The sequence below is a fragment of the Stegodyphus dumicola genome, chromosome 5, assembly GCF_044657685.1.
Source record: "Stegodyphus dumicola isolate Sdum_Otavi_A_Nest chromosome 5, ASM4465768v1".
Lineage (NCBI taxonomy): Eukaryota > Metazoa > Arthropoda > Arachnida > Araneae > Eresidae > Stegodyphus > Stegodyphus dumicola.
The window spans coordinates 64,084,812-64,094,264 of record NC_140772.1 but is presented as its reverse complement, the minus strand read 5'-3'; positions in this window follow the sequence as shown (position 1 = coordinate 64,094,264).

Sequence of the window (9,453 nt, the reverse complement as noted above, 5' to 3'; positions counted from 1 at the left end):
AAAACAATATCTGCATGTGTATATCATTATACAGATATATGCAAGTGAAGCATAATAGTTTGGCTTTTTAAATTAGTCAATTTGACCTCAGAATAGCATTAATTTAAAAGATGTGCTTTCAACAGCAATGTTCTTTTTCAAAAAGTAACATTAGTCTGTTGCAGAGTATTTTTGTTTTATGAAGAGAAACTTATGTCTGATATTATTGAAAGGCCTTTCATATTATCATTTTGATTAATTTAAAAGTTCAAATTGATATGCTACTCCTTATATTTGCCCTGTAAAATAGCTGAAAAAAATAGTATGTTTTATTTGCATGTTTTAGTGTCAGTTAATAGACTTTAGATTTAACTTATATGAGTAAACGTGTTGCATGTTGATATGATCATATTATTACAGTAAAAGACATTTTGTGAAATATTTCTATGAAGAACTCAGAACAGCTGTTCTTCATATTTCAAAAATATGTTCTCTCCTTCTAAAAAATGACATTTTCAGTAAATTAAAGAATTCAACATAGCAATGAACTTCATTTTGTTACTACAAGGAATTAAAAATTTTGTTCATACGCTTGAATTACAATGTCTAACTATTCTTATCTGCACTCAGTGTTTGTCAACAGTCTGCTATTGTTTGAAATAATGCATAACTTTTTTACTTACCTTCAAATAATTTCCTTTGAATTAACAGATAGAAGTCTTTCATTAAAAACCTAATGTCATGCTTTTTTAATAAGCATGAAACTTTGCCAACTGACCTTAATTTTTAAAGCCTTGTTTGCCTTAAAATTCTTAATACAATTATGCCTTTAAGAAATTTATTTCTAAAATTAATACTTCAGTTTAGCTTAAAATTTAATGCATTTTAATTTTACCTATAATTTTTTACAAACATAATATGTAATAAATCTAAGCTTAATATTTACCATTTTGAAAGTGATACTAAAAAAATGTTCCTAGTTATTATAAATTTCGAGATTCGCATACAAAATTGTGAAATAAACATGTGACAACAGAAAACAAACTTTATACTCTCTCTATATTACAGCATGTTAATTAAGAAGTTTATTGAATTTATAATTTTATTGTGAAACACTATGAAGGAAATAAATATGCTAATTAAAATACAGAAGTAAAAATAATTTATTACTTAATTCATAAACTTTACATAAAACCTGAAAAAAAGAATTAATTAAAAAATAACATAATATAATTTAATAAACATTTCATAAAAATTCGTTTCTACTGCTTGGAAAAAATGAATGGTTTTTTCCCTCTTTGTAAACCATGTCTCCTAAATAAAGAAAAAAACATTTCTTTTAAAATCATAATCATGCTCTTAAAAAGCTTATAAAAATTATTTTAATAAATGTTTTAAACATGTGCTTATATAACACTTTTAATCAATTTTCTTTATAATATCTTAATTAATTAAGAACAGCTTAAATTCTTTAAAAAATTGGATTACAGTGAACCGTCTCATTACGACAAGCTACCTCAGTCAATCACTTTTTAAATTTAACCAGCATTCCTCATAAAATAACTAATTAGTAAACATAACTTCTCTAGGATGCCCACTATCATTTAAAGATCAAAATTTTCAGGAATCACGTATAGCTAGCTTAGAGAAGGTTGTACAAAAACAGCCAATATTCAAATATTTTCATAAATGAAGCCACCATAATTATTAAATATAATATACAGTATACTTACATTCAGAATTCAGAACTTGAATAAATTTCTCGAACTGTTTTAGCATTCGAAAAATATTATATTTATTACCTTAAATTTCTAAAACAATATTACATATTCGTCCAAAGGAATCACTGGGACTCGGACAACATTTTCCCCCTAGCTTTCTTTTAGCACAGGATTCTGAATATGTTTTAAAGATTTGTAATAATGTTTGTCTTCCTTAAGGCGCTCACAAAACAAGTTACCCTAAATGTTTTGTCCGCATAGTGGTCATTTTCATCTTACTAACTGATTTGCTAGTGGATTTTGGGTGCATGGCCTATCATTGATGAAACAATAATAGTGAACAGCTTCAAGAAAATGGGGATATCTAATGCTCTTGATGCCATATTCCCACTTATTTTTACTAATTTTATCTTCCGAAAATAAGAGGGAAAAATTAAACGAATAATTTAATTTCCAAAGGACACAGTCACAGTAGGAATATAACAAATGAAAAGTAATCATGGATAAACTACTACTATCACAATATTATTTATTTAAAAGAAACCTCTATTTCAATAAGAATACACATAATTGCAATATCTAATAAGTTATCTCCTTTCTTCTTTATAATCTGAACTTCTGTCATTCTCATTGTTGTTCTTTCAAATCCTTAGGCCTCAGATCATACATAAATAATTAGAGAAGGTTGTGGTCCGATGCTTGCTAGGGTGAACATTCAGCTGATATGGCAAAATTGCACAGTGAATGGCAATTGATATTTGCTTTCACTATCATAGATCATTGTTTGTATTCGGCTGACATAATATTCAACAGTTAGAAGAGAAAGATTCAACGGGCCCTTAAGTGTGCAAAAGTTTGCCTTTGTTAGTATGACGAAAACAATCATTATGTTGATAAATCCATTTTAAAATCTTGGGATATTCATTTTCTGAATGCATTAAAAGGGGGAAAATTATGTAAATATTTTTTTAATTTTCAGAATCTGGTTCTAAAGCTGGGTGGGGTGGAATATGCAACGCAATACGGTAATTCTGAAGATCATTGCTCGTGGCAGTACAAACTAAACGGTGATAACTTGCATGCTGTAGAAGAAGACACAAATTGTAGTTCCAGATGCATTAAATGCTTTGAGGTCTAGGGAGTAGCAGTGGGCAATACACTGGTGTGCAAAAATTAAGGACGAGACGGTTTTTTCAATATAACTTGGTACAAAAGCTTTCCAAATCAACACATTTAATACCGTAAGATCCCCAATACATAAGGACATGAGTAATGTAAGCAACACTTACTAAAAGAGAAATCAGAGGGATAAAAAGAAGCTTTATTAAAAAAGTAGCATGGAGCGCAATGCGACTGAAGGCCTAAACATCCCTGTGATGGGTGTCCAGCAAGAAACATCCGGTCTTTAATAGGGGATATGATCTCCCCTGACTGCTAGGCAGGTTTCACAGCGTCTGCCCATGCTGAGAATGAGGGTGTCAATGAGTTGTTGAGGCATTGCTGCCCATTCATCTTGCAGCGCCAATCGAAGCTCCGGAATCGTTACTGGTGGTAAGGTACGAGCTGCCAAGCGTCTGCCTAGAAAATCCCATACATGCTCGATGGGATTGAGATCCGGAGATCGTGCCGGCCAATCCATACGTTCAATATCCTCACTCTCTAAGAGCTGTTCAGCAGCTACTGTACGATGACATGTTGCATTGTCGTCCATGAAAAGGAACAGCGGACCCATAGCGCCTCTAAAAAGACGCACACATGGAAGAATTTCGTTACAATAACGGATCCCGTTGACTGAACCTGCGTCGAAGATTTGAAGCATGATGCCTCCCCAAACGAGAACACCGCCACCTCCATACCTTTTACTTTTATCAGATAACTTTCAATGATGTTCGAGGGATGATTGCGGCTTCCCCGCTCTCTCCAGATGAGTATGCGATGAGAATCGCTACTCAGACTGAATCTGTTCTCATCTGTAAAGAGTACTCGTCTCCATTCATTGTCTCTCCAATTCCGGTGTTCCCGGCACCACAGAGAACGCCTTCTCCGATGGGCAGGCGTTAGAGGGCGTCGTGCACTGTACAGGGCGTCGTGCAAACAGACCACCACTGTGCAGTCTTCTGGCCACGGTAAAACGCGATATCGGTCGTCCAGTCGCCTGTGTCGTGTGTCTAGCGATTTCTCCCGCTGTCTGCCGCCTGTTTCTTCTGGCCTGTAAGGCAATATACCGGTCATCTGCGGGTGTGGTTCGTGAACGACCACTACAAAACCCCGGATAGCTGTTCCTGTAGTTTGAAATTGTCTCCAAAGTCGTGAAACGATGCTGTGAGCAATTCCGAATTCTGCAGCGACACGTGTCACACTGCGGCCTTCCTCCAACTTCCCAATGATTCGACCTCGGGTAAAAGCATCCAGATGTCGTCTAACAGATTGATTATTCGCCATTTCTCGCTGAGGCAGCAACTCGGTGTGATTTTAACTGTTGTACGGCATGCAATCTCTTTGCCAGAAATACTGATCTTACACCGACAACATGCTTTATACTACTCAGACACTCCCCCATTACGTCTACCTGCATATCTGAGCATGTGTTACCGTACATCACCTTACTTAATCTCCTGATTGGTCTTTCTGTCCGCTCTGCCTCTTCGTTCAGCTGATATGCTAATTTTTCGACTTCGTCCTTAATTTTTGCACACCAGTGTACTAAGAGTGAAATTCAAGGTATAGGGAAGTAGGAATGAAAATTACTTTTATCAGATAACTTAAATGGTTATGTTACTAAGCGTTGGAATGTAGGTTTCTTTTAAATAATAATACTATGATAGTTACCAGTAGTTCATTCATGAATATTTTTGATTAGTTATGATCTTATTGTAATCACATCCTTCAAAATTAAATTGATTGCTTAATTTATACCTTGATTTTCATACTATAATATAAAAGGAGGAAAGAAGTCTGCAAGTAAACATAACTCCTCTTTCTCTCTCTATATATAGACATGTATCTTCGTGTGCAACTAAGCAAAACAAATGTGACTTTTTCTTCTTTAAAAAAATTGTGTAAATAAATAGGATGAGAATTAAGTTTATTTCAAAGACTTATGAAATATACATGATCAAAATAAATTAGAAAATTAAGTTCAAATAAATTTTAAGCTAAATTACGTGTTGCAATGTAAGTTGCAATAATTCAGTTGTAATAATTAATACTAACAAAACCAAACATCATATTCCCATTCTGCAAAGTATAAAAATTCTTCTGCAAAACTGAAAAAATGACCAACACTTTGGCTTATTTGATAACTTTCAAATTCACTCCTTTGTTTGCATTTAGAATTTATAACTTTAATTTTCCACAGAAATTTGTTTTTGATTTTAAAAAATTTCACTGGCATAATTTCATTCACTTCAGCATATATTAATAGATGCAGAAGGTTTTTGTACCTTACATAATTTTAAATCTTATGGAAACTAACGTAATTAATAACAAAATCAAAACATAGATCAGAAACAGCATAAAATTTAATTAATAATTACTACTAGTGTCACACAAAATGCTATGAAATTAATTAATAAAATAAGAATGAGATAAAATATATAGAATTAATATTCCACATGTGTAAAGTTTGGAAGTTTTACGTTAAATATTTTTTTTAATTAAGTATTTTTAAAAATGACCCCTTAAATCATGGGACCTTTCGTAATTAGAACTTGCAAATCCACTTCGCTAGTCTTTCATAACATTGCTTTTCTTTTATTAACAAGAAATATTGCATTCAGTTATTTAATTTAAGATATCAAAAATAATGCTACTGAAAGGCATGAATACTTACTTAAATTTGAAATTAATTTGGTTGACTTAAAATAATATTTAAAAAAGTAAATCTTCATATATACGTCTAAAAAATTACCTTATTAATTTTCTTTTATTTGAACAATATCTGAATTCTGCCTTAGTTTGGACTAGTAAATCATTGGGCAATTAAATGCCAAGCTATAAGAGAACTAATGTAGTTTACAAATGCACTGAATTTTATTTCCGGTATTAACTTTCAAAGAAAGTAAAATTTTCTGCATATTTGCATCATTTGGATTGATAGAATATGGCAAAGCATGCAAAGGCTATCAGCCTAAAGGGAAGTATATATTCATGGGCGGTTTTGTAAGGAAAAGTAGCTTGCATTTCCATTTATTCATGTGTGTATATATATATATATATATATATATATTTACATTGTTAATGCTAAAATCAATGCTTCATTAAAAATTCATTATTTCATTATTATTTTATTTTTAATACAACATACAGATACAGAATTGTTTTAAATTCCAATAAACAATAATAATTTATTTTTAAGAAAACTTATTTTATGATTTATATATTATATTACATGAATAAGAGAAACATTTGTCAAGAAATGTATTAAACTTGTATTAACAGATTCATGCTATCCTAGTAACAAGACTATCCTACTTCAAAACTGTATTAAAACTGGGCAAAATAAAATCAACATAAATTCTACATTAAATGTTTAAAAACTTATAAGTATGCAATGATAGTTATATATACAATATAATATATGTTGTCATTTATAAAATATTAATGAAATGATATTTTTGGAAGTAATGCACAAAATTTTAGTTTTGTTTTATAATTAGTTTAACGAATTGTTAGAAAAATATTTTAGGACATTTCAATTTTTCCCCTGTTGATATTGGTATATTAAAATATATGGAATAATTAAGTTGCATCTAGTTAGTAAAACAAAACATTACGAAAAGTATGATACGGCATATTTTTAATCAATATAATTACTTCATTTTGGGATTATAATATTTTCGTAAATTAATACCACTGAAAAAAATATTATTACACTAAAGGAATAAACGAGATTCTCGACCGCGTTGTTCACGTTTTTGTAATTTTACTTCATAACACACTCGTACATAAACATATTAGACTGAATTGTAAACCAGGTATAACTAATTAGGTAATCCTAGAAAAAGAATAAACTAAACCTAGTAAGCAAAAAATATATACATTACATTCAGAATTCTAAATGTTTATATAAACTAAACCTAGTAAGCAAAAAATATATACATTACATTCAGAATTCTAAATATTTATATAAACGTTTCTCGCAAGGCCTGCCGGGAAAAAGATGTCAAACGTTCTTTGGTCAGACGATTGGAAAAGAACGCTAACATGATTAGTTTTGTTTTCAACAACCACATTACCATTTCAATTAAATACCACAAACAGTGATTAAATTTTGGAATAATTAGTTTTAAATAATAATACGGGCAATTTAAGGCGTAATTTATCGGATGCATAATGACAAAATACTACTATTAGATCTGCATTTGGAATAAATATTTTGCACTCTTTCAACTCATTAGACATTACGAACACTGATATTAATTAATCGCAAAGCTTAAACGTTTAAATACTTACTCACTACATATAACAGGGCAAAGTGCATGAGAATAATCTGCATAAAATGAACAAAAAATATATCAAGTAGTAATTGTAAACATTTTCTTACTTACCTGCGCTATACAACCAACATGCATTCAGCCATGTTTTTTTCTGCAACTAGCTTTCAAACACTTTTCTCCTGATTGGCTAATTTCCAGTCAGTCACGTGATTCTTCCGCGCGGCTACTGAAACAGTATATGTTGAACTGCGGTGCTTATTTGGTCAGCCAAGTCTCTAGCGAATGGATGTGGTGTTGTAGCTGTTGTATTGCTGAACTAACAAATGCACTTTGCGTTAGGATCGCTGTGTCGTCTGCATACATGGCTAGTGTTGTGTTGTGTGTAGTGGGGATGTCGTTCACGTAAATATTGAATAGGGTAGGGCCCAGAAGGGATCCCTGTGGAACACCAGCCCGTATAGGCCGGTTTGTGGATAATGAACCAGAAACATGAACGACAAAGTGTCTACCGGTTAGGTAGGATTTAATTATGTTTGTGATGTAGCCTGGGAGTCCCAGGTTGTGTAATTTGTATATGAGGGCATCCAGCCATACTCTATCGAAGGCTTTGGCGACATCTAAGAAAAGTCCACCAGTGACACGATGTTGTTGCATCCCACTGCTTATTAACTCAACAACTCTGTAGAGTTGATGCGTTGTCGAGTGCTTACGCCTGAACCCAAACTGATAGGGTATGAGGATCTTCTGCTCATCCAGGAAGATGTTTAGTCTATGTAGAATAACTGCTTCCGCGATTTTGCTAATTGAGCTTAGCAAACTGATTGGTCGGTAACTCTCAGGAGCAGTCGCAGGCTTGTTGGGCTTAAGCAGAGGGACAATCTTGGCAGTTTTCCAACAAGTTGGGAAGTACTGCCATCGTAGTATGATATTCACTAACTTGGTGAAGTAGAGTATTATCTTGACAGGGAAGTGCTTGATCATCTCATTTGTGACTCCGTCTACTCCAGGGCTCATCCTTTTCGCAATTCACATGATATAGAGACAGACCTCCGATGGCATGACTGAGATAATGTTGTCTGTGCATGGCTGTGTTGTAAATTTGGAGTGGAAGTCAGCAATAAGCTGTTCAGTGTCTGAGTCTGAAATGTTGTTAATGCAGAACTGAAGTTTCAGTTGCTGAGCTAAAAGTTCTGCTTTCTCAGTTCCTGTGTAATGGATCCGTTGAGGGCCGTGAAGGGGCGGAATGGCGTTATAGCATTTTTTGTACCTCTTCACAGCTTTCCATAAGGAGTTATCCTCTGCAGAAAGAGATCTGAGGTAGTTAGTCCAACGATCTTGTGAGAGTTTATTTGTAAGAAACTTGACCGCTTCGCACAGGTGATTGAAGTTCCTTTTATCATCACGGTACTGAAACATTATCTGTAATGCTACAAGCAAATCAGCTGTTACCGCTACAGTTTGCTTTCAACCTCTTACGATTACAGGAAATTCTTCTGTAACTTTTTGATTTCTGTAACTTTACAAAACTTTTGCCTGTAAAGAGTGAATTTTTTTTTTTACCGTGTGCTCCACTGTATAAAAAAGCTATTTTTTGCTCAACCGGATAACATGACTTAGCATAGGACGGCAAACAAAGCGAAAAGGGCTTGCAGCGAATGGTAGCTCTGGAATCAGATTAACTGCGGATTATAAGAATATCAAGGAAGGGAAGGGTATTATTAGATTCATCTTCAAAAGTGAACTAGATGGGTGGATCAATCGACTTTACAAGAGATAAAATCTGGGATAAATCTTTTTTCTAACATCAAAAAGCGTGTAAGTGTATCTAGGTAATGAATCCAGAGAGGAAAAGATAGTTTCTCAAGTAATTTGACAGCAAATAGTGCATGTAAATGTCACCAAACACAGGACTGATGGTGTTACGATACGCGAACAAATTAAGATAATTGTTTCGGTTACCGTTACTAACCCTCTTCGGACCTCTAAAGTATCAATGTATTTTACTTAATGCAACGCAAAGGAAATAATTCATTTATCTGTAAAAACTAATGTGCCGCTTTTTGAAAGAAATAAGAACTTTCTCAACATCAAAGAAGCGATTTATTTACACAGGAAGAATTTTATCTCTTTTTACACTCAGCTAAAGAAAACGGGACATTATTTAAATTCTATCAACTGAAAAAATTATAAAGTAGATATCAGATAATGTTATTGCACGTGAGCAGTTACATAACAGACGGGATTACTTATATTTAATCCTTCAAATTGGCAGTAATATTTATTTCATAAAGCAAAGTGAGTTTGATTCAAAAAGA